Source organism: Megascapheus bottae, chromosome 26, assembly GCF_031878675.1.
Source record: "Megascapheus bottae isolate mThoBot1 chromosome 26, mThoBot2.hap1, whole genome shotgun sequence".
NCBI classification, from domain to species: Eukaryota; Metazoa; Chordata; class Mammalia; order Rodentia; family Geomyidae; genus Megascapheus; species Megascapheus bottae.
Genome location: NC_143534.1, coordinates 18,844,293 through 18,869,506, shown reverse-complemented (window position 1 = coordinate 18,869,506; position 25,214 = coordinate 18,844,293). Strand labels below are relative to the sequence as shown.

General features: G+C 41.1%; 1 long non-coding RNA gene across 1 annotated transcript in view; it reads right to left on the bottom strand.

Moving 5' to 3' along the window:
* Positions 1–15,037: 15,037 nt before the first annotated feature.
* Positions 15,038–25,214, bottom strand: part of LOC150046030 (uncharacterized) — a 63,205-nt gene continuing 53,028 nt past the window's right edge. The window contains exon 4 of the long non-coding RNA XR_016532716.1: positions 15,038–15,781. This is a non-coding gene — a long non-coding RNA (uncharacterized LOC150046030). The remainder of the gene's footprint in view (positions 15,782–25,214) is intronic.

The window sequence follows — 25,214 nt, the reverse complement described above, 5'->3', positions numbered from 1 at the left end:
TCTGGAAGTGGAGTTTCAAATGTTAGTCTGCTAGCTTTGAGAGAAAAATCTCAGGGACAATGCCCCAGGCCCTGAGTTCAATCCCCAGGACCAGCACACAAACACACACACACACACACACACACACACACACACACACACACACACACACTGATCATATTTTAGAGTATTCACAATATGTTAATATTTAGCACAACGTGTTAAAGCATAGTAGAGAATATAAATATACATATGTTAAGTATTTTTAAAGTAAATGTATTGGAGATCCATCCTCAAAGTTTTATATTTTTTTCTGAATGGAGAGGAACACACCATGAAGTCATCTATGGATAGCAGCTAATTGAAAACAACCAAGTTTACTCCGTTATAAAATACCCCATGGGAAAGAGAATGTTCTTCACAGTATATATAGCATACCAATCCTGGGGTGTGCCTGGATCCTGCCAAGGATGCCAAGAAAGCAACCTCAGAAAGCTACTGGCATAAGCTGTTTCTTAGAGCTGCTCAGTGGTAATGTCCTTTTGCCTCTGGTTAACACCATATTTCTGGAGCCCAGCCCAAGCCTTTAATTCATCAGGACACAAGGAGACCTGAAAATACGGATGTTTAACAAGGGCTCTAGTTAAGTCAAAGAGATCTAGTGAGTCAAAGTGACTTGGCCATGGCAATAGAGGAAGCTCACTAATCAGAAGTTAGACTAAAAACTTTCCAACCCCATGTTTCTCCTCCCCAGTACTCTCTTATGTCTTACAACTGAGAGAAAAACCTGATGTGTTTGGAAGACTGAATCAGAGTCACCAATAGGCTCTGATTGCAATGCTTTGGCTAGAAATCATTCTTCACTTGCAGGATATCCTTTGAAGATTCTGGTGAGACTAATGGCCACATCACTTTCTAGAGCTAAGGAGAAAAGGTTGCTGTGAGTTTGCGACTGTTTCTGGGTTGCTAGGAGAATGTCGGCAGTGGAATTTCCATTTAATTCAGGCTTCCCTCTCCAGCTGGACCCTGCATGTGCAAGGGACTGTCCGTGTGTAAGGGGAGTGAGATCATGCAGGCCAAGGCTAACCCCAGAGCTCCCAGGGGAAGAGAAGCTGTTCTATTGGACTTTGTGGAACTGAAGACCAGCACCAAATCCTGAATTTGTAACAGGGCTTTCAACATTTTAAGAAATGAGCATATGAGAACATTTCAAATGTTACTCCGATTTTGCTTCATTTTATTATTTTGCTAGTCCTGGGGCTTGAACTCAAGGCTTGGGTGTTGTCCTTGACCCTTTTTGTGTTTTTGTTTTGTTTTTCTCAAGTGTCTCACTTTCCTTCCTAGGCTTTGAACTATGAGTTGCTAGGATTACAGGTGTGAGCCACCACTACCCAATGAAAGCAGATCAGTTTTATTTTTGTGTCCTCTTCTCCCTTCAAAGACTCATTTCTATAGGACATGGGCCATAATCAAATAGTATGAAAGGTGGACCCGAGATGTATATGAGAATATCTTGTTGAAAATAGGCAGTGACTTCGCCCTAAGTTTGGTTTGCTGGCCCTGCGAAAGCTCTAAGCATGGATGGGAAGCATGGTGAGAGGGCGGGCTATTTGTCCACAGATTGAGTTGATCAAATCAGCAAAATCAGGCTGTGGGGGGCAGGTGGCAGGGGTCACAGATGAATAAATAGCCTGTGTGCCCATGTGTAGGGTGAGTAACAATGGAGTCGATTGTTTGCTGAAGGGAAGCATACAACCACCTCTTCTGAGAGCCAGAATTCCCAACACCAACACTTTCCTTTGTATGTCCTCCTCCAGTGGGCAGATGTGTATACAACACCCATAGACTTTCAGACGGAGACAGAACAGTGGTAATAAAGGCAAAGGTGACTTATTATTTAACAGTCTCAAGGTGTTCAAAAACTGCTGTTGGGTAACTCTATTTTAATTTTAAAGTAGTCATGTATTTAAATGTATGTGTAAGAGAGAGCGAGACAGAGACAGAATGGGGTGGGGAGAGTCATACAGGCAGGCAAACAGATCAGACGTTATCAAAGCTGCTAAGGTTGGCATACTGGACTTTCCACTGCAGACCAATGAGAAGCGGCTCCTCTTACCACCGTAGACCTCAGGGTACCGAGTGGATCGTGCACCTGCTTCTGCATTCTGAGCAGAAGGCTAGAAGAGGAGAGGTGCATGAGGTATGCAGAAACACACCTACCCTTGAGTAAAGATGGGAAAACAAGCCACCAGGAAGGATTCCACAGTTAGAATTGCAAGGAGATCGACTTCCTGTATATTCTAGTCCCTCAGAACTAACCCTGAGCTGTTGCCCCTCTTGTTGCATGGGGTGAGCATGGGCTAGGGTTGAAAAGCTAAGGGTATCTAGAGAATGAATACCACAGAACTGGGCCCTGTCCTTTATCCCAATTCCCTCACCAAGAGGATCAGCTTATATCCACAATTCTCCTGGCTAGAGCATCACAAGAAATGGTAGTGCTTGTTTGCATGGTCTCTGGGACTGCAGCTCATGGGTGGAGGAGACTTCCCTGGGACGTGGGTATCAATTTGTTGATGCTCCTGTTAACTCAGTTTGTGCAGGAATGGAGAAACTCTGGTGGACAGCATAGCACTATCTCTAATGAAGGAACAAAGCCTTTGGCCGGGTATCCATCCTGTTATTGGATTTTGTTTGTGATTTCCTACTGTGGGAAAGCTGAAGCAGTGAAGAACAGGAATGAAAGGAGGAGGAGAAAGAAGACAAGGAGGAGGAAGAGATGAGGAGATGGAAACAGAAGAGGAGGAGGAGGATAAAGAGAGGATTAGAAAAAAGAGGAAGAGGAGGAAAAGAAAAGAGGAGAAAAGAGAAGGAAGAAAGAGGAAAAGAAAAATGGAAAAGGAACACGAGGAAGAGGAGAAAGAGGAGGAAAAAAGAAAATAAGCAGCTGAAAAATGTATAGGAGGGGGGAGAAAGCAAGGAAAATGAGGAGGAAGAAGAAAAGGGAGATGAGAAGAAAAACAAGGGAAAGGAAGGGAACAGAAGAGGAGAAGAAAGGAGAGGAAAAGAGTTCAGGCAGAAAAGGAGCAGAGAGAAGAAAAAGAGAAGAGGGGGAAGAAAAGGAAGACGATCAGAAGTAGGAGAAAGACAGGAGAGGAAGATGAGGAGACCAGAGGAGTGGGAGGAGGAGGAGGAGGAGGAGGAGGAGGAGGAGGAGGAGGAGGAGGAGGAGGAGGATGAAGAGGAGCTTTGAGGCCTAAATTGTTTTAAGAAGACAGACCCCCAGCAGAACTGTTTGCTGAATTACTTTGGGCAGTTTCAGAGCTGGGTCTTGAAAATCTTATTGGAAGCTTCTGAGGCAACCCAAGGACCCTGTCCCAGCCCTCTGAGCCCTCTCCGCAGATGTCATCTTCTACCTGCTTCTGGAGGCAATAGACCCCAATAGAGAAGCAGAAATTAAAAGAATACAAGAGGGCCAATTTATATAGACAGAATGTATTAAATGTACTCCGAGGAAAGGAGTTTCTCATTCCCCTCCACACGTAACAAAGATGATGTGACTTCATTGATATTACCTGCCCCCTTACCAACAATCTATGAAATTCAGAACTTTCATGCACAGAGCTGAAAGCTTCAGGCACCATGGTTTCCATGCATGATTATTTTAGCAATTTAAAAGTGAGATGTCCACCAGACTAAACAAAGTTCCTTGTTCCAGAGGTTCCATACGTGTGAACTGTGCATTATTGCACTATTTTTTTCTTTCATCTGCAGCCTTTGTCTAATCTCCAAATAATGGTTATCTATTGCTTTGGAACCTTTCTTGAAAGAAAGACTAAAGTATGCTAATGACTTGACCCCTCAAACAGTGCCCTCGTACCTCCCCCTTACACTTCTTATTCATTTCTTTTTTTCAGGGTTTAGCATAGAAAATGACAATATTTATAAGGTGCTCTAGAGCAAGTCTATGTGTTTTCTCTGTCTACATGTGGCTGACCCCATTGTGGGGGATCTGAGGCACAACTACAACTCATTTGCAGTTCTTCAGGTGCTCTTGCAATTGGAAGGGAAGTTGCACATGACTGGGGTGAATGTGAGAGTGATACAAAAGAGTCTTTCATTGACTTGAGCGCCAGGCTACTCACAGGAAGTGGTACTTGAAATGGGTTTTGAAGGATAAAGAGGAGTTCTGAGGGCAAAAAGGACAAAAGTAGAGTGTTGATCAGATATACACCACTATATCAAAATATTTAAGATAATCAATTGATAAAGAAAGATGGTTTGGCTGGGTGGCGGTGGCTCACACCTGTAATCCCAGCTACTTAAGAGACTGAGATCTGAGAATCATGTTTTGAAGTTATCCCTGGTATGAAAGTTCATGAGATGCCTATCTCCAATTAAACAGCAGAAAACTAGAAGTGGAAGTATGGCTCAGTAGTAGAGAGATATATAGCCGTGAGTAAAATTGCTCAGAGATAACACCCATATCCTGAGTTCAGATAACAGGATGATCACCAAAAACAAAAAGGGGGGGGAGAAGAAAAAGAGAAGGAGAAAGAAAGGAAGAAAAAAAGAAAAGGGAAGGAAGGAAGGAAAATGGGGAGGAAGGAGATGGAGGGAGGGAGGGAGGGAAGGAAGGGAGAGAGAGAACAAAGTTGATTCTGGCTTCAGTCTCAAGTCAGCTGGTCCCATGGCTTTCAGACCTATGGAGAAGCAGCAAGTTATAGTGGGGAACATGTGATATAGTGAAGTTATTCAATTTAGGGCCAAAATATGAGGGAGAGGGAAGGGTCCCATAATTCCCGTGGACCAATACACCAATACATTGAGACCACTGAGGATCTTGAGTGATAGCACAACTGACACACTAGGTGTGTGACAAGTGGAAGGACTGACAGCCAGGAAAGAGACCAGTTTCCATTCAGGATAGACCTTTGTATCAAGACTTCCTCCTGGCTGTGCTCTCCAGTGATTTTTGTTTCAGCCACTTCTGGACCTTGCTCTTTCCTTCCCACTTCACAACCCATTACTTACCAGTCTCTGCTGGTTTCATCTTCTAACTCTTTCCACCATTGCCTAAGTCTCCTCTATTTCCAAGTTCACGGCCAAAGTCATTCACTTGATCTTCCTCTATCTACTAGGGTGAAGGAAAACCTCACCAGCCTCTCGCCCCCACTGCTCCACCCTATGTTTTATACACCACAAAAGCAAAACCTATTGAATCCAGCTCCATGCCCCCATCATTCTACACCTCCCTTGCTAATTCTTCTTTCTTCTCATTTTCTTTCTAGGCCCATCCTTCCTCTCCTGGTCCAATATTATGTGAGTTAAATGCTGAAGTGTTGTAATTAAATTGCATTTTTGGAAAGGTAACACTATTTGCTACTTTCACATTATTTTGGTAGGCTATTACCTGTACTCCTGTGGTTATCTCCAATGTGCAATCACTACATACTGGCAATCTTGCATTGGTAGCTTGATTTGGCCACCATGGGAATGTTTATACCAAGGACCCTGGAAAATGCTACAAGTTAGAATATTTCTTTGCCTTTGGAGAGTCCACTGCCAAGCATTTACCAACACACTAATTATTCTCTCTTTTGTGTGTGCGTACAATGGTGTGTTCATACCTGGCCTGGAACTGAGGGCCTTGTATTCTCAACTGGCTTTTGTGCTCAAGGATAGTGCTCTACCACTTGAGCCACATTCCCACTTCCAGGTTTATGGAGATGAGTCACGGGCTTTTCTGCTCTGACTAGCTTCAAATCTCTACCTTCAAAAAACAGCCTCCTTAATAGCTAGAATTGCAGAGGTGAATCACCAGTACCTGACTAGTTTTGCTCATCTCGACATACGTATGTTCAGAGAAGGGAAAGGCATATTGGAAGGAAATTCAAATATTTTAATAGTCAGACTCAAGAACATTTGAATCCTTTCCAGTCCAAAGATGCAGTGATTCTGAGATACTCATCTATATTCAGAATGGATATACTGCCAGGGGGGAATTTGGCCCAGAAAAATCTGCTTCGAGGGATTTCTCCACAATCCCCACTTTGCTAAACTGGATCTCATTTTGTTGTAATTCAGTCCTTTGATGAGTCCTGCACAGGATTTTTCCTGTAATGTCTCAGAGTTAGATTCCAGTGTGGCCACTCAGTATGCTATAGATAGAATTATTTATCCTCATCCATCTGCTTTGCATTTAATAGTCCGCATTCTGAAAACATTTGACTCTTCGTTTAACTTCTATCAAAGCAGCCACAATGTATTGACATTTTCTTTACTCTCTTCCACTCAGCAGTTCTTGTTTTGAAGAAAGTGAAGGAAGGTTGGGAGAGAATCAAAGGAAAAGCTGGGAGCTTACATCAACTCTTGAGATAAGAGAAGCATACTTATCCTACTTTTAATAAAAGCCTTTGTTTTATCTCCATGAATTCATTTTTCAGGTGAGCTTTGAATGCTTAAAAAAGTCATTAAAATTACATATAACGTAGCTTTCAAGTAACTGGTATCTTGTGAAAAATTATGCAGAAGACAAAGAAAGCTACCTTTCATATATTCTCTTAAGGAAAACCTTGCAGGAATGGTTAGCACACACTCAGACACCCCCGCCAAACCATTAGAATAACAATTCAATGCACAGTATGCCTAGAACTGAAAAATAATACACCTCTGTTGTTCTAAACCAATAAATAATGATAATCTGTTTACAAATATAAGAAACCAATTTACTTTTCTCCCCTGAGCAGGAAGGTCTGGGTAAGCCTCCATGGAACTCAGTCTCCTGTGTGTACAATCACTTCCTCTCCTATCCAGCTCCAATAATTTTTAAAAATTGACCAAGACCTGCAATTCGCCACTTCTCTAACTTCTGCTTTTTACTGTCCATTATCCATTCATGCCTGTTCTTTCATTCAAAGCATCCAGATTCCGTGATGTAATATTAAAATCACTGATAGTTCTCAACCATTTGCTCTTAACTCCCATATCTTTCCCCTTCTCCCTTATATACTCCAGAAAAAAAGAAAAAAACATGTTAACTCCAGTAAATCCAGCCCTCCTTCATCAATCTGAATGTGGGTGGAGAAAAACATACAGCCAATCCGATTCACCTTACAGCAAGTTCATGGCAATAATAATATCAAGTGGAATCTGACTCTGCCTGGAAATCTCCACTAGGATTCCATGATGGCCCTAGGAGATTTATACATGCTTTTCCTTCTCTCTAGAAACATCTGGGTTCTTTCTCCCTCTTCCCTCTGTTGATTTAATGTGCATGTGACCATCTCCCTTACCATTCAGAAAATGGATAGTAAGATGAGGACCTCTTTAATTCCCTCCCTCTCCCATAGTATGTGTACTTACTGGTCCCCACATGGAAGCTCCCTCTCAGATAGGAGATCTAATACTTTTACATAAGGAATAACTGAATAAATCTCAGTGAAACTGAACACAGCTTATATTTTCTATAGCTGGAGTGGCAGAGAGACAGGAAGATGAGCTTTTCTGAGTTTCTCGGGTCAGCATTAGCACTTAGCCAATATTGATAAGTTTAACGCTGAGACTTAATCTAATGAATTTCAATCTCAAGAGGCAGCTTCTCTAGGGAAAGCCCAGAGTCTTATGATGTCACCATTACTTACATTTCTTTGTTGTCTTTTGATAATCTTCCCTTAAATGCACCCTTCCTGGGGGATGGCATGATGTTAATTATTGATGTCCTTAGTGAATGCTTTCTTTGATATCTGTGAAAAATCATTGTATTTATTTTTCAGGAGCAGCTTACTCAAGTAAAACTGTATTGCACTGCAGGAGATAGCAGGAATTTCAGTCAAAACTCCCTTCTAAAATATCACCCTTGCTCAATAAGCAATACAATGACTGAAATGTCTCCAGACCATTCTCACATTTTCTAATCTATATGTGTAAATACACCGCTCTAGGAAAATTGAGGCAGATAATAAGTTTCTTTTATTTTCAACTTTAAGCCTTAACAACCCAACGATATATCCAGTATTCACAGATGGGCTTTTACAGCTATTTTTTTCCACATTTTCCACATTTTCATCCTTCTACAAGGAAATGGTAGCAATCATGGCTGATCTGGACCATGAGCAGAAAGGATTATTTCCTTTTCTCTTCTGTTATTTTGAAGGAAAGAGCAATTTCTGCAGAGAACTGAGTTGTGGAGGTATTAGACTTTGGAGTGGAAAACTGGAGTTTTGAGCAGACCACACAATGCATTACTTCCTTCAGTGACCCCATAAAAAAGAAGATGGTGCCTGTGGAACAGTGGGAAATGGCTATATTGTGGCTTTGGCCACAGGCAGTGTGTTATTGGCACTGCCAGCAGGAGTGGGTTCATTATAAAAGAAGTTTCTGTAACTGCAAAGGATATGAATGAGCTGGGCTTCAGTGGCTCAGACTTGTAATCCTACTCAGGAGGTTGAGATCTGAAGACAGTGGTTCAAAGTTAGCGTAGGCAAGGAAGTCCATAAAACTCTTACTTCCAATTAACTACCCCAAAATACAGAAGTGAAGTTGTGGCCCAAATAGTAGAATGCTAGCCTTCAGCATAAGAGCTAAGAGACAGCACCCAGTCCTTGAGTTAAAGCGCGAGGACGAATGCACACACACACACACACACACACACACACACACACACACACACATTACTGTATGACATTTGCCCGGAATAGTATGTATGAGGAATTCCATTCAATGAGTATTAATGGCACCAGAATTATTACTGTCTAATACCCTTGCTGATTTTAGAATCTATTTCTAGACCAACAGATTTGGAGATTTGTCAGACCTACAATCCTGTTAATATCGACTTGGATAATGGGAGCAAAACAGGTTTGGATATGAAATAATTCCCCAAAGGCTCATGTATTAATGTCTTAGTCCCCAGCGGATCATGTGGGTATTACATCTACTAATGATTTCATGCTCAGTAGACAATTAAGAGGTAAGACCTAGCTAGACAAGTCTGACTTGAAAGGTCTCTTTTGTTCTGCTTTCTGGCTGCCATGAGGTGAGCAGCTTTCAGTTTGCCACACCCTTCCGTAAAGCTGCTCAGCCTCATCACAGGTCGAGAAATGCAGAATTAAGAGACCTTGGACTGAAACCCATGAAACTGTTGAGCTAAGATAAATCTTTCCTCTTTGAGGTTGTTTTGCTTGGGTGTCATCACAGCAACAGAAAATGGCAAACATATATGCCAACCTAAAATATTCAACTGTAGGACAAGAGGGTGGTAAAGAATAAAATTAAGTTTATGTCTGTTGGTGTCGTACATGAGTGTAATTGTGCAGTATGGGTAACTATTTTTCCATACATTTTTATTGTAATTGTAATTGATAGAAGGGTTACATTATATTCAGTAGATAGAAGGTGCATTACTTCACATACATTGATACTCTTTCTCATGTCTTGGTCCCCATTTCCCTCCCCCCCACCCCCTCCCAGTGGGTAACTACTTGAGAGAGGTACTAAGAGTTGGGGAATGGATGAGTGGGTTATCAGGGGAATTTCCAGAAAATGAATGTTAAATAAACCATGTTTCATTGAGTCATTTGTCCACGTACTCAACAAATTTTAACTAAGGTCTGTCTTGGGTTTGATGTGTAACAGCAGGATGTGTCTGTCTGTGCATCTGTGTCTGCGTCTGTGTATCTGTGAATCTGTGTGTATGTGAGAGTTCTAGACTGCTTTTTCTTTGTGTATGTGGCAAGATTATTTCCTGGGATAGAGATACAAAAAAAAAACTCTGATGGAAAAGACATGAATTGGAACCCTGGTTCATTTTTAGCTGCATGACCTGGGATATATGGTTTACTCCTTTAGAACTAAACAGTAGATAATAACTCTTGGGGCAAAGAATTTCTGCACGGGTTAAGTGCGACAGTGTGTGAGGTACGTGGGAAGCATTTCACGGCCCATGAGAGACACTCAGCAAATGTGGTGGAGTGGATGGGGGGTGGGGACGGGAGGGTTCTCCCCTCTCCCAGGGGAGGAAATGGTTTCCCGCCAGTGCTGAAGAAGCAGGAAGGTATGCTCAGAGGCAGGTTGGCTCTGGGGGAAGGGGCAGGGGTGGGGGACATGGCATTCCAGGATTCTGTCTGTTATGTGTATGGAGAAACACCTAATGCCTCCTATGATGTATGAGTCACTGTTCAGGTTCAAGGCCTCCGACACTACACACCAGGAACAGCTCTGGATTCTTTCTCTTTGTTGGAACTTCCTGTCAAAGAGGAAAAAGTTTGTATTGTGTCTAAGGAACAGATCAGTTGTAAACCACAACCTTAAAATCATTTCATGACTCCCTATCCTAGCATGAAGTCGTTACCCATCCTGGGGACTTTGTAACCCCCACAGTATAGCAGAAGATGTGCCTGCGACAGTGTACATAGAGCCCAATGCCAATCACAGCACTTGGATAAAAAAAAAAAAAAGAAAATCCTATACTGCCCTCTTACCTAGTTTCATAAGCAACATGCTTTCCCAGTGGCTCTGGAGGCTACATGAGGCAGATTCACGTCGACTTCACTGTTAGAATGAACTGGATTCTCAAGTGTTGCCTTGTTTCTGATCAGGTATGGAATGAATGGGATCAACACACTTTGAGCTGGAGTGTGAAGGGGTGGCTGTTAGCTGCCAAGTCTATAGCAATGGTGAGATCACCAACTCTGAGCCGTCCTTGCCCTGTGGCTTACATACAGGGGTAACTCAATCAGCCTCCACGGATATCTAAGGCCAAGCCTGTGTAATGGGGAGAAATGAAAACAGTTCCTAGATCACTGAGGGCTAAATGAGTTCACAAGAGCACTTGATGGGGTTGACTCTCCAGAGCAGAGTATGGATATTTAACAAAGCTTCAGCTTTGTCATCTGTGAGGATGAATATATCAATCTTTAATTTTTTTTGCCAGTCCTGGGCTTGAGCTCAGGGCCTGAGCACTGTCTTTGGACTTTTCTCAAGGCTAGAGCTCTACCACTTGAGCCCCAGCACCACTTCCAGCTTTTTTCTATGTATGTGGTACCAAGGAATCGAATTCGGGTCTTTGTGCATGCTAGGCAAGCACTCTACCACTAGGCCAAATTCCCAGCCTAACCTTAGGTTTGTTTTAAGAAATCCATTTGAAAATGTGCTTACAAATGTTACTTGGTGTGTATCTCAGTGAATAGAGGCCATTGTTTAATATTAACATCTTTCCCACCATCTCCTCCCCATCTTTCCCTCTCACATTAGACTTAGGGAAGGAAATCTTTGCTGGGGGAAGGCATACATATTCCTTTCTTTTTGTGTGTGCATGAATAGGTTTGTACCTTAAAATTGTTATTGCTGTTGGAAGGCCAGGAGAAGGAGTCTAATAGTCAAACTAGAGTCAGAGACAAAAGGTATGACTTTGAGTCTTGGCCTTACATGTGCCAGCTATATACCTCTGAGTATTTTACAACCTCTCTCTGCCTTCTTGCCCTTTCCCCAAATGAATCCCAGGATTTCCTTAATGTGTACCTAACAAAGTGATGGCTATCTGAGTGAACAAGAAAGAAAGGGCAGGGTGAGTTCTCTGAGGGGTCCAGAAGGCCCCGGCTGCCAGTGGAGATATGGGGAGGCCCATGTGGCCTTGTATGACTTTTGAAACTCTGAGACGTGGGGCAGAAGCATGCTGAGGGCCTGTCCTGATGTACACTAGGTGCACACGGATGTGCAAAAGATGCACATGGCATCCCTGAGCCATTTCCTCCATTCCTTTCAGGAAATCTCATTTTGTTCCAGAAGAAGCTGGTAACATGTCTGGTGTCTTCTGGGCAGTTCTAGATGTAGAATTCTGCAGACAGGTGGGAAATCCTTGGGTAGGCCCGCATAGTCTCACGCTTCCCCTCAGCCTGGCCCTCCTCCTGGATTAACTAAATGATCCTCATGACCAGCTCAGTCTTTGAGCTCCCAAACAGGGCCACGGAGCCCTTTCAGCCCTGCCTTCTTGACTGCCTGGAAATGAGACCGTGAACTCTATGGAAATTGCCATCAGCCAATTGCAATGTGCTGTCACCCCCACCCCCACACAGCTGTTGACATGCTTCAGCCTCCCACACAGGGCTCTGGCTGGTTGCCCTCCAAAGTCGCATTCCTGGCAGATCCAAGAGTCCTGCTGAGAAAAAAAAAATCTACCAGAATCAGACATGGCTTGGTGTTCTCCAGTTACCAGCAGGTGCAAGGTGGGGCTGCTTCTGATGGAAATAGCTTGGACAGACCTGCAGAGTTCAAGGGTGTTCCTCTCTCTGTAGGTACAGCTCTGTGGCCTTGGTACAAGAAACCCAAGTTTAGGTCTAGGAGATGCAGGCAGCTTCTTCTGGCTTTCTAGGACTTTGCCTGCCACGACAATAGAGCAGTGTCTCCCTCTCCCTTTCCTTTTCCTTTGTCTTTGCTGGATTGCCAAAGAGAAGCCCACATTTGAATACATTTCCCTCCCCAGTCACATGCCCCAGGCCTTCTAAGCCTGCCCACATCATCTCAAAAATATCCAGTCACCCTGGAGACACTTTGGATGGCCTTGCTTTTGTGCCCCAAAATGAAAGAAGCAAATATAAATAGCAAACTACAAATGACACTTGGCTTTATGAACTTGAAAAAATATATTGTTATTACAAAGGTGATATACAAAGGGATTAGAGATAGATTTTCTTTTTGAGCAATATCATCCCCTCCCTTGCTCTCCCATTTTTCCCCTCTCATCTCTCACCTACCTGTTGTGGGGTATAGCTTTTGCTTTAAGTTTCTCATCCATATTCTCTCTTCATTTTCTGGGGAAGTGTGTTATAACAGGATGACTGATATTGATACAGATTTACAGAATCATTAGCAGGAGCCAAAGCATAGTAACTAAGTTACAATGACAACCACCAGTTTGCTTTATTAGACAAGCCAACTTGTCTGAATTATTATAAATTGCCGGTCAGGAGCCTGACATCTGGGTATGGAGATTCAAATCCGGCCTAGGAAGAAAAACGTGACTCTTTTATCTGCGAGATTTTTATCTCCAATTAAGCAGCAAAATGCCAGAAGTGGAGATGAGATTTAAATGATAGAGTGCCAGCCTTGTGCAAAGCCAAGCCAAGTGAGCATGCAAAGCCCTCTCTTCAAGCTCCATTTCTAGCACAAAACAAATAGTCTCAAAAATTAAGTTTCATAGAAGGTTCACATTGGAGTAAGCACAGTGGTGAGACAGAGAAAATTCTCACCCTCTATTTTTAAAAAGTCATGTTTACAGTTTCTACAACACACTTTTCTACTGTGCAGTGTGAAAGTGCAGGTGTACAGGTGTCTGCCTGCCTGCGGTCTCGAGGTCTTGCCACTCCTAGCCATGTCCTCACTTCCTCCTCTTCAGCCTGCTGCTTTTTACCCCACAACTGTCTCTGGGGCCGCCCTTCCCCCTCCCTGCATAGAGCAGATGAGAGGTACTGGTGACTTGATGCCCCTCCCCAACCCCCCAAGCACTCTGCAAAGGAAGAGCAAGAATGCAAGACTATCTTCCTGGCTCCTGCTTCTCCTGGCTCCTTTGAAGAAGCCAAGTTGAGACTTGGCTCACACCAGGATTAGCCAAGGCCTGCTGAGATCCCCTGTCCACTGGGTGCAGGCCTAGCTTCCTCCCCTTCTGGTCCCACTTTCCACCTCCCAATGTAGATTGCGATTAATCCCTATTTTATCTCCATCCTCAACTCCTTGTCCCAGGTGTACAATATTTCATTATGTGATATGTGTGCTACAATTTCTTCATAAGATATATAATAACTATTGGCAAGGATGTAAAGAGCCCTTATATGCTGTTAGTGGGAATACAAAATGGTACAGTTATTGTGAAGAATAATATGGAGGTTCCTCAAAAAATTAGAACTAGATCTACCACAGGCTCCAGCCTTCTTGCTTCTGCACACATGCCTGAAGGGTCCAGTACATTGAAGAGGTAGCTGAATCCCCAGGTTCATGACAGCACTATTCATAATTCACAGGTGACTTTCACATACACCATTTCAACTGACCTCATGGTGAAACCTTTTCAACTAAGCAGGGTCATTGGTCTGAGTTATTTTACAAATGGAGAAAATGGCAGAGAGATGAAATGACTTTCCTAAAGTTGCAAAACCAACAAGTATGGTCTGAGATATTTTTTCTTTGTCTGATTAATATCTCATTTGCTTTCTTCAGTATTTTCAATCCTAATTTAACATTAAAAATTTTTTTAAAAAATTAAAAAACCAAAGATTCAAGCTTCACCTCCAGCAATTCTGCCTGTATGGATGGAGGTGGGTGTGGCCGGCTTTTGAAAGATCCCATCCCAGGTCACGGTGACAAATGCAATACCTTGAGCTTGGGAACTATGGAACCAAAGGAGTGATGAGGATGAGGCCACAGCTGGGCAGGGATGAATTGGCTCCAAGGCTGGAGAAGCACAGAAAGGGTTCTGGGAATTGGTTGTGGCTTGGGCCTGTGTGAGGGAGCCTTCTCATCAGCTTCACTCCCTCATAGACAAAGTCCAGGTGGCTGGTTAGAACAAAGCTTAGGAGACAAGGGAGAGGTGTCACTCAGCTCCACTCTGGTGCTCCTTGAAAACACGAGGTTGTTTAGTGGAATCGTGTTAAGTTCTTACCTATTCTGTCCTGCTTGACAACGTGGGATTTTCATTCCACATGCCAGGTATGAAATGGACCAGCTAAATGGATCAGCTAAATATAGAGAAGGAAGGAAAATGGAGCTTTGCTGCTTCCATTTGCTGTCCCTTTGTTCTTTTTTCTTCTTACTCTAACAGCTTTGAAAGCCTATCTCTTTTCAATCTGGAAAGACTTTTTAGAAATATATATTTTTTTCATATATTTTATTGTAATTAATAGAAGGGTTACATTATATTTGCCAGATAGAAGATGCATTACTTCACATACATTGATACCCTTTCTCCTGACATGGTCCCCATTTATTATTTTTAAGTAGTTATACAAAGAGCTTGCCATTCACCAGGGCAGTTCAGGAATATAGTACATATTGATCAATATCATCCTGTTCAACATTCTCACCCATCCCTCCCAACCCATCTCCTTCCCTTAATTATCTTAACTTTAGGCTATGCATTGAATTGTTTGCCATTTAACAAAGTGGTTTATATACACAATGCATCTTGAGCTGTGTGATCCATTCAACATCTTTGTGCCCACTTTGATGTGCTCCTTCCTTATATTTCTCGCTTCTATGATATTTTTATAATGCATTCTTGCCTGCATTCTGTTGCAAATAAGAGCTCATTGATGAACCACTATTATATTATTATATACATTATATATTATATACTTCCTATTATTATATACATCTTCCTATTTTGTGCATTTTCTCTGATCTGCAGCCATCTGAGCTCATGATTTATCCTACCAGCTGCCTTCTTTCCAATATTCTTTCTCTTATAATATTTGCTTGATATGGGGCTCCTTCAGTTGGCCCATTTCAGCAATGGAAGCGGCATGGCTCCAAAATGGCAGCCCTGCTGAGAAGCAGTTGAAGCAAAAGCATAACTTAGTAAAAGTCACTCTGCATAGAGTCAATCTGACTCCCCAGTCCAAAAAATAATGGTTACTAGTGAGCCTGTTGCCACTCAGCAACTTTTTCAGAATATGTTTATGCCCAGGACCTCTGTACTTGGTTCCTTGGCTTCATCAAAGACAACCTCGATCCGTTGACCTTGTTGCTTTGGGGCCAGTGCTGAGACAGCCAATCATGAGAAGCACAGGGTAGAGCAAAGCTGCTTCCTTCATGCCTGGGAGCCAAAGGAGAGAAAACAGGAAAAGGTGAGATCCCACAATTCCCTCTGAGGATATGCCCCACCTCCTCCAAACTGCCTAAGCTAGACCATGTGAAAATATTCTAGAACAAAGATATATAGCAGCTTATTCCTTTGCATACCACATCCTGCTCATGACTATTATAAAATCTGACAGATCATCTTTCTCCAACCTACCAAATGTTCTCTCTTCTTCATCAAATAATTATTTCTTGGTGTTTACTAGTAAGTTCTGAGCAATCATCTACCTCATGGTATTAAACCCACTTCTGTGAGCACATTAGTGTGCAAAAAAAACCTGCATGGTATAGGAAGCTCTACAAATAAATCCTGTTTCCATCCACAGATGATTGCTTGATATTTTGGCAAAAAAATTTAATGTCTGGGGTTCCCATTCTTTGAAAGTTGGTTTAAATGATGATGTAAAACTTATTTTCCAGAATTTTCAGCTAAGACATTTCTGTCAACGATTATTTATTAGCAAACCCTTGTGTGGTTAGCTTTGGTAACTAGTTTATATATTATGTCATCTCCAAAGAAATATCATGGTAATTTTTGTAGATAGAAAGTAGAACTGTCATCTAGAATAGGATCAAAGGCAGACAAAACTTAGTAAACAGGGCTCAAGTGGTAGAGCACCTGACTCATGAACACAAGTCCTTGACAACTGATCCTAGCAAATCAAGAGATGATCCTGTAAAAGCCCTGCCTGTTAGGTGTAACAGCTGCAGTCTTGCTCAGAGGTTAAAAAAAAAATTAGAGCCACTGCTTCCGGTTTACATTCCAGACAAAACCAGCAATGTATGCCAATCACAGTCAAATTTACTTATTCAAAATGCTCCATCTTTTAAGGTAAACCCAGTCTAAGCAAAGCCCCTGGCTTTGTGATGATGGCTGCAAGAAATCATAGTCAGTGTAGTCTTTTAGCAACTCCTAAAAAACTCCTAAAAAAAGAATGAATATGGAGAGTTCTTTAGTGCTTTTAACCAAGGATATTTTCATTTTCTTCTATGTAATTATTGCCTGTGGCAAATCTGCTCAGTGCTTCAGCCCTGAAGACACAGCTTGCTTGAGAGGGGCTGGGTCACCACAGCTGAAAAAGAACTCAAGCATAAAGCACAGTCCTGTTCAGGATGTACACAGCATCACTTAGCCCACATTTAAGTGCCCATTTCAATACCTGTAGGCATTGAGCAGACAGTTGGAAAACAACAAAGCCCAACCCTGGTCTAGTAGGAGGGAACAGGCTGAGAGTGGGCCGGCAGGGACTAGAGTTATCTAATAGTTGAGGGTTTTTTTAATACCATTTACTTCCTTCTAACACTATCTATGGAACACTGAAGTTAGTAGAACTTCATGGGTGAGCTACATTGCAAGGTATGGGTTGGTAGTGAGTTCATAGGTATCCATTATAAAAAGAATAAGTACTGAGCTGGGTTCTGGTGGCTCACACATGTAATTCTAGCTACTCAGGAGGCTTGAGACCTGAGGATCACAATTTGAAGCCAGCCAGGGTAATCCATAAGGCTCCAATTAGCTCTCCCTACCCCCACAGCTAGAAGTAGAGATCTGGCTTAAGTGTAGAACAGTCTTAAGCAAAAGAAGCTGAGGAATAGTGCCCAGGCCCTGGGTTCCAGCCCAAGAACCAGCATACAAAAATATTTATGATGAGAGGTGAATAAACATTTAATAAATGTGTTTTCTTCTTTTTGGCCAGCCCTGGGGCTTGAACTTAGAGCTTGGATACTGTCCTTGAGCTTTCTAAAGGCTAGTGCTCTACCACTGGAGCCAGAGCATCACTTTCAACTTTTTCTGTGTATGAGATACCAAGGAATTGAACCCAAAGCTTTGTGCACTCTACCACTAGGCCATACTCCTGGCTCCAAAGGTATATTCTCACTTGTAGTTTTGGCAATAGGGTCTGACTATATAGCCCAGACTGGCATCAAAGTCATGATCCTTCTGCTTCTGCTTCCTGAGTGCTGGGACTACAGATGTGTGTCACCATGCTAAGCAAGAAAAAAAAAATATATATATATATTTAAAAGAAAACTTTTAACATGTCCTATATGATTTTCACTTATAAAAATGTACTACAAAGTAAAATATTTTAGCCTGATTTGCTGCCCTTCTTCTAATGATAGGATAACTTGTCTAGAAACAGATTCCTTATTTTTTAAAAATGAAAATTCTAATTCTGAACAATAACTAGCCATGTTACTTTATCTTGATTCACTTTTCAATGTTGTTATTGATCTCTAAATGGAATTTCCAAGTCAGTGACTTTTATAAAAATGTGATATGCTGTGGAAAGGAGGGGGAAACAAGGAGTGGGAGGGAGGGGAAGGAAAGATAATTTACAGAACAAACTCAAGCAATAACTTTAATGGTCTCCATCCATCCCTATAAATCAACAAATCATTTTCCCACAGGTCAAGCTGCTACAGGAGAATCTGGCCTCATTCTGTTCATTTTGTAGATGGTGACAAGTGCTCGGACTTGTGCCACGCCATGCATTTGGAAGAATGATTGCATTGTAGAACCCATTCCAAGCTTCCCACTATTCCAACAATGGAAAACACGGAAGAATGCTTGGACTGATTTAAAATGTGAAGAGGTAATTCCAATGTCATGAAAGCCTTCCACCACTCAAACATCTCTCAGAGAAATCCCAGTCACCTACCCAAATGAGCTCTGACGTTAGATGAGAAAGGATCTTGCCTTCTAAGTACTAAAAAGTAACTTCAAATACTGCAGTCATTCAATTGTGCTACAGAGACTCTTGTGTTAACAGGAAACCACTGACTTCTATGTGATATGTGTGATGACATATCATTTCCAAAGAAGTATGACAGAATGATCCTCTTGGTTAAACATGAAGATGCCAGGTTATTACTGCAAAATGTCCTCACTAATTTCAACTCATTACTGAATTGGCACTAAGTTAAAGCATATGCAGAATCCCCTAGAAAGTGTGAACACAAAGCCCTGGGAGGTGGATGAAAACCAAAATACACCTGGAAGCTGTAGCTGAAGCCTGAAAATGTGAAGTCTTTTCTCTAAGACATGCATCACATTCCGAGCACAAGATAGAGGTAGGTCTTTCCTGGAGAGTCAAATCTAAAAGAACCTCTAATTATCTGGACCTTACAGGCCACAGTCCTAAGGTAAAGATGTATGAGAAGGAAGCCCTGATATTCAGAAGGGAACAGAAAGAAAATTTGCTTGTCTTCCCGTTGAATCAGAGTGTAAACAACAAATCCCTCTCCTCTGCCTAAGAAAATGCATGTGTCAAGTCTAAATATATCCTACCTGGATGGTATAGAAAACTCAGACTGAAAATTTAATTTGAAGTGGATGCTAGAAGATGACAATGAAGCATGGACCAATTTCTCTGGAGGAACTCAACATCAACTCAAAGAATTCTCACAGGCAACCCAGCACAAATAGTTCCTTCCTATAAACCTAGAGACTAGGGAGGCTGAGATCTGAGTATTGTGGTTCAAAGCCAACCCAGGCAGACAAGTCCTTAAGTTTCTTATCTCCAATTAACCACCTAAAAGCTGAAAGTGAAGCTGTGGTTCAAGTGGTAGAGCACTCACTAGTCTTTTTTTTTTTTTTTTGCCAGTCCTGGGCTTGAGCTCTGTCCTTGGACTTTCTCAAGGCTAGAGCTCTACCACTTGAGCCTCAGCACCACTTCTGGCTTTTTTCTATGTATGTGGTACCAAGGAATTGAATCCGGGTCTGATTGAAATGGTGCTGTGGATCAGACTGGTAGAGCACTAGTCTTGAGTAAAAGAGAGCAGGGACAGTGCTGAGGACCTGAGTTTAAGTCCCATGACCAGCAAAAAAAGAAGACAGGAAGAAGAAAGGAAGGAAGAAATTTATTCCTTTCATAGTATGATTTGAATTGTGTTGTAAGAACTTCTGCCTACAAATCTCTTTGCTATAGAGCTGAACTATTTAACCCAATAGGGAATTTTTTAAAAAAAATTCTAGGCAACCCACTTCATGACAAGCATGATAATTTTGATTAACAGCTAAAATGTAACTGATACAAAGAAATGCAAAAAAAAATTCTGATGGTAATAGACCAAACGAGCTACAGGGAAGATAGAGAACAACGGACAGAAATCAATCCCAAGATCCCAAGAAAGTAAAACGTGAAAGGGACACGCCTGAAAACCTATTCTTGGCCAAGCACTTAAACTTTATTTCATTTAACCCTGGTGACAATAATACATATGTGTGTGTGTATATATATGTATATACACATATATGAATGCTCCTTTTCCTCATCACTAATGTAGTCCATGCTCACAGTAAGCAAGTTGGAAACCAAGTGAGTATCAGCAAGCACTATCGAGTTCTGCCAAGGATTCCACCGTTACAAGTTTGAAGTCTAGTTGAATGTCATGGGTCACACCCCAGAACCCCAGATACTTTAGAGGCAAAGATTATAGATATGACTGGGATACTAGTCATCTTTTTCCCATTTTAAACATTTCCATTTCTAGAAAAACTATTGCACTATTTCCACGTTTTGTAAAGATTTTCTGCATCGAAGTCTTGTGGAATTCTGTGAGGTGCAGTGCTACATATCTGATCATTTTGATGATATTATAAATGTTATGTAGCATATTTAACTTTTCCTTTTAAAATCCTTTCTTGCTAATATATAGAAATACAAACATTTTTCTGGGTGAGTTATCAGGATCAAACCAAAGCCTCACATATGTTAGTACAGACTTTGGCACCAAGCTCTACCTTCAGCTCCACAGATACTTGTACTGAGCTCTTACTGAGTATTTTTACTAAATGCACACACAAACAGTAATATTTTTGCCCATTATTTTGGTTTTTTTTAAAATAATGCCAGTTTTAATGTTCCCTTTTTAATCATTACTTTTTTATCTTATTGTACTGGACCTCTACCATCACATTAAATACTGAAAATGTTCCCCATCTTAATCTCATTTTATTTTAACTGATCCTGGGGCTTGAACTCAGGATCTGGGTGCTGTCCCTGAACATTTTTGTGCTCAAGGATAGAGATCTACCACTTGAACCTCAGTGCTACTTCTGGCATTGTTTTTTTTTTCCCCAGAGTAGTATTTTGGAGATAAAAGTCTCATGGACTTTTCTGCCCAGGCTGGCTTTGAACTCCAGTTTTCAGATCTCAACTTCCTGGGTAGCTAGGATTACAGGCATGAGCCACTGGTGCCTAGCTTTCTTCTTTTCTTTTGTGTTTTATTATTTTTTTCTTTAAAAATTATCTTTAAGTAGTTTTACAAAGGAGTTGTCATTTAACAAAGCAGTTTATGAAAAATGCATCTTAATATTACCCCTTCCAACATATTTACCAACCCTCTGTACCCACACCTTCTCACTCTTCTTAATTTTTTAGGATTTTTATATTGAGTTTTTAACTGCATTTTCCCTCTTCCACCCTGCCCCTTTCAGGTCCCTACTTCCCAAGGTTTATTTTGTTTAACTGACCTTTCCTCCTTCTTGACCTAGTCAGGAAGACTAAGTAGGGGAATGTGGTTCCAGAAATCCCATGGAAAACCTGGGGATTTCCCTTTCTTCTTTGGAGGCTTCTAAAATTCACCAGTTTTCTTCCTGGTACTATGAGCTAGTCATCAATTCCACTGTGTACTTTACTTATTTCTGCTTACTTTCCTAGCTTTTCCCCTTCACAGGTTTAGGTTCATGTTAGTAAATTTATCTCTGAATTTCTCTGTGAAGGCTTTATCCACAAAGAAGAATGCTGATACAAAACAAATTGAAGTTTCTTGAATGTTTTGATTTCTCTGGAATAATGGTCCTTTGAGTGCTGGCTTCTATGCAAGCATTGCTCAGCTACTGAGGATAACTTTTACCCTAAATTTTAAAAAGGCACCCCAACATTTGTAAGCTGATTTTTCCTACTTATTAATGTTTTTCCAGATCCATACTTATAAAGTTTATCAAAAATCAAATCTTTTTCTTAATATCACTGTGCTTCCTTCTTAGTTTTCTTAGCAACAGTGAATCTCATTAAACTGGCTATTGTCAAGCTAAGTGTTGCTTGGATTTAAAACCATTTTACTGAATTATTTCTGTTTATGGATGTTTTATGATAAATTTACTTCCTATTACTTCCCATTCAGTTACACCATTTTAGTGATGCATGATTGTAAAGATGGAAACAAAAAGCTTAGAGTGGTTTTAGTGTCTCCCAACCCCACTATTTCATGATTCTCATGCTTCTTAAACTTAATTTAGAAGAAAGGCTTTTAAAAAATTAACCTTTACAATCACCACTTTTCTCAGCAATCTCTTTGTCTGAATTAAAAATTCAATTCAAACCCTGAAGTCAATCGTAAGATTGAGAGTTTCCAATTCTAGACTTGAGAATATTTGTGAAAATAGTTGTATGTCTCTAAGACTTGAGATATTTTTTAAAAAACCAATATCTTTGAGATGTAGCTCATTGTGGAAGAAACACAGTAAGACTCTAAGCTACAACTGAAAAGAGAAAAAAATCACGCTACAAAATCTCACAAGCCAGTCCTAACCGCTGAGACTTAGCTTCCATGTGGAACACACAACTGCATTTGCCTGAGGAGATGAGAAAAGACCAGAACTTAGGTCTGCACAGCCATTGTACCAGTTACACATGGAAGTAAAAAAAAGGCATCTCATGGAAAAAGAAGATACAAAAAATTCAAGTTTATTATAAAACTCCTTTTAAAAAATAATTCACCAACATTCTTTTAGTGTATGTCAATGTGTTATTTATCAATGGTTAAGTCATGGTCTATTTTGTTCATCTGTGCCCTGTCATATAAAATTGTTTTAGGAAAAAAATTTGATCAAACTCAAGTGTGTCTGAGTAACAAATGAATTCATTATATCGAAAGTGAATACATGTCTGTATTTTAGAATAGATCATTTAAACTGAACATGGCAGTATGAAAATTAACATTTTTTCCTCAGTACTGGGACAAAGAGTAGTTCTCTCAGGTCTTATTTCCCAGTTATAATAACATGAATAGATATTGATATAGCCTATTATCTCAGTAAAAATGCATATTACACAAGCAATTATTTATTAGCAATAAAATGTTTCTCCAGGGCTTAATTTAGAATGCCTGAAATGAAATAACAAAATCTTAGTCTTGAAAGTAATCCTTTTCATGGTTATTATTTAGGGAAATACGTATGGCTTCACAGCAGTTGGATGGAGACTCTTAATGGTCTGCTCCTTGTCATGGAGGCAAATAGTGCAGTGCCAAGTTTCTCAAAGGCTGGTATGAATGGCAGTGGAAGTCAGGGTTCTTGGAATGGGTGATGGGTCTCTGTTTCGAAGCAGAAGGCTCTTTCGTGCTCTGTGATACTCCTGGGACGTGTGGCTACCTTGCTTCTTTCTCAGATTTTACCCATCTCATGACTACAACCACACATGGAAATATTAACCTTGGATGCTTTAATCCACCCAACTTCACTCTTTCATCTTCGAGGTGCAAACATCAGATCTGGAGAGATTGACACAATACCTGGCTAAGGCAATGTGTTAAAACAGTTTGTCCTGGAACTCTTTATCACTGGACAAGTTATATTGCAGACCTGACCATCAAGAAAGAAGTTTTTAAATTTTTAATTTAATAAATGTGTTTTTTTAATTAATTTATTTATTTTTTGCCAGTCCTGAGGCTTGAACTCAGGGCCTGGGCACTGTCCTTGGATACTATTTGCTCAAAGCTAGTGTTCTGCCACTTGAGCCACAGAGTCACTTCCAGCTTTTTTTCTGAGTATGTGGAGCTAAGGAATCGAACCCAGGGCTTCGTGCATGCTAGGTGAGCACTCTACCACTAGATTATGCTTCTGCCCCCCCTCCATACAAGTTCTCTTGATAGCAAGATTGTATGTAGTCTGGAAAATGAAGAGGCAAGGAGGAGCTCTGGGGTGCAAGACGCAGGAAGGATGGAGATGTGGGACTGCAGAGGTGAGCACATACTTAAGATTCCCTGTCAGAGCATGGGGTAGAAAAGAGCTGACCTAATGCTTGCACCCCAAACCTTTCTACATGCTTCCTGGCCACACATGGAACTGATCATAGAGCCTGGGGCAGAGCTGAGTCCCCAGGGGGTCAGGAACTGGTCCCCCTAAGGGACAAGAGAGCTTTAGGAGCAAAGAATTTCTAATCACACGTTTTCACTTTAGGGGCCATCTTCTGTGGATTTGTATACCATTTTTCCTAAACATTTTAATTTTGAGACTGATCAAGATCTAGATTTTGTCTTGAATATCATGTGTCATTCTTATAACCCAATCATACTGAAATAGTAGCTCATAAGTCCTCTTCCTAGTATGTCTTCAATTGTGCCTAGGGCATACACATGGCCCAGGGGCCTGAGAGTTTTCTTGGTAATTTTTCCTTTGAGTATGCTGACTTAGTAATAGTTGGATGTGCCCATGGCTGAACTAAATCTTCATCCATCCAAAATACTGAAATGAAATTTCCTTAATGGAACTGCTGGCTAGGGGAAAGGCATCTATAGACTTCTGACTTGTGCTTCTATCCAAATTTTTTTTCTATGATTCCAAACTCCAAGCTCTTGGTAGATTGCTTAATTATTTAGAAATGTGCTGAGCCAGCAGGTAGCTTTAGCCCAGAGCTGAGCACACCCACCTAAGCATAGACTTGTTCCTTTAGGCTCCCACACTCAGCTGAATATGGCCATCTTACTCTCCTCCTTCGTCTAGGCTTGTGGCTTCACTGGAAAAAAAAATACCAGTATGCTAGAAACTCCTGAGACACATAGACTAGACACATGCCACAGTGAACATGTTCTTGTGGGCAGAAGGGGATGATAATTGAAGAGGCTCAGCTACAGATGAAGAGGAATGAAATAAAGGAGAATTCCAGTGTTCAAGTTACAGGCATAAAGAAAAAGGCAGTCAGAAGTAGCATAGCATGAGAAGAAAAGTCCAGATTTCTCACAAACCCTAAGTGGAATTTCAATACTTTCATTGACCATTCATTCTTCCATCCAGCCTACCATGGACATGGGACTGTCCTAGACATAGGACACATACACACTGCTGGAAAGTTAATTCTGTCTCTAAGCAAAGTTCAGAATAGGGTGCAATAACAAATGTTTTGAACTATCTACCTTGTGAGTCCTTTTTATATTATGGATTGAATGTAATTTTCTTAACAATCTTCTGTATCATTATCCCTTGGCATGAAGAATAGCAAGAAAACCATCTTTCATGGATGTAAGATAGGAAAGATAAAATCAGAGGAAACAGGCATCTGGATGGCCTATACAAGGAGCAAGCTCTGAGTCTGTTGACTTAGTCTGCAAAACCAATCATCATGCCTATCTTAGAAGAGAGCTGTGAGGAGAAAATTGAATTT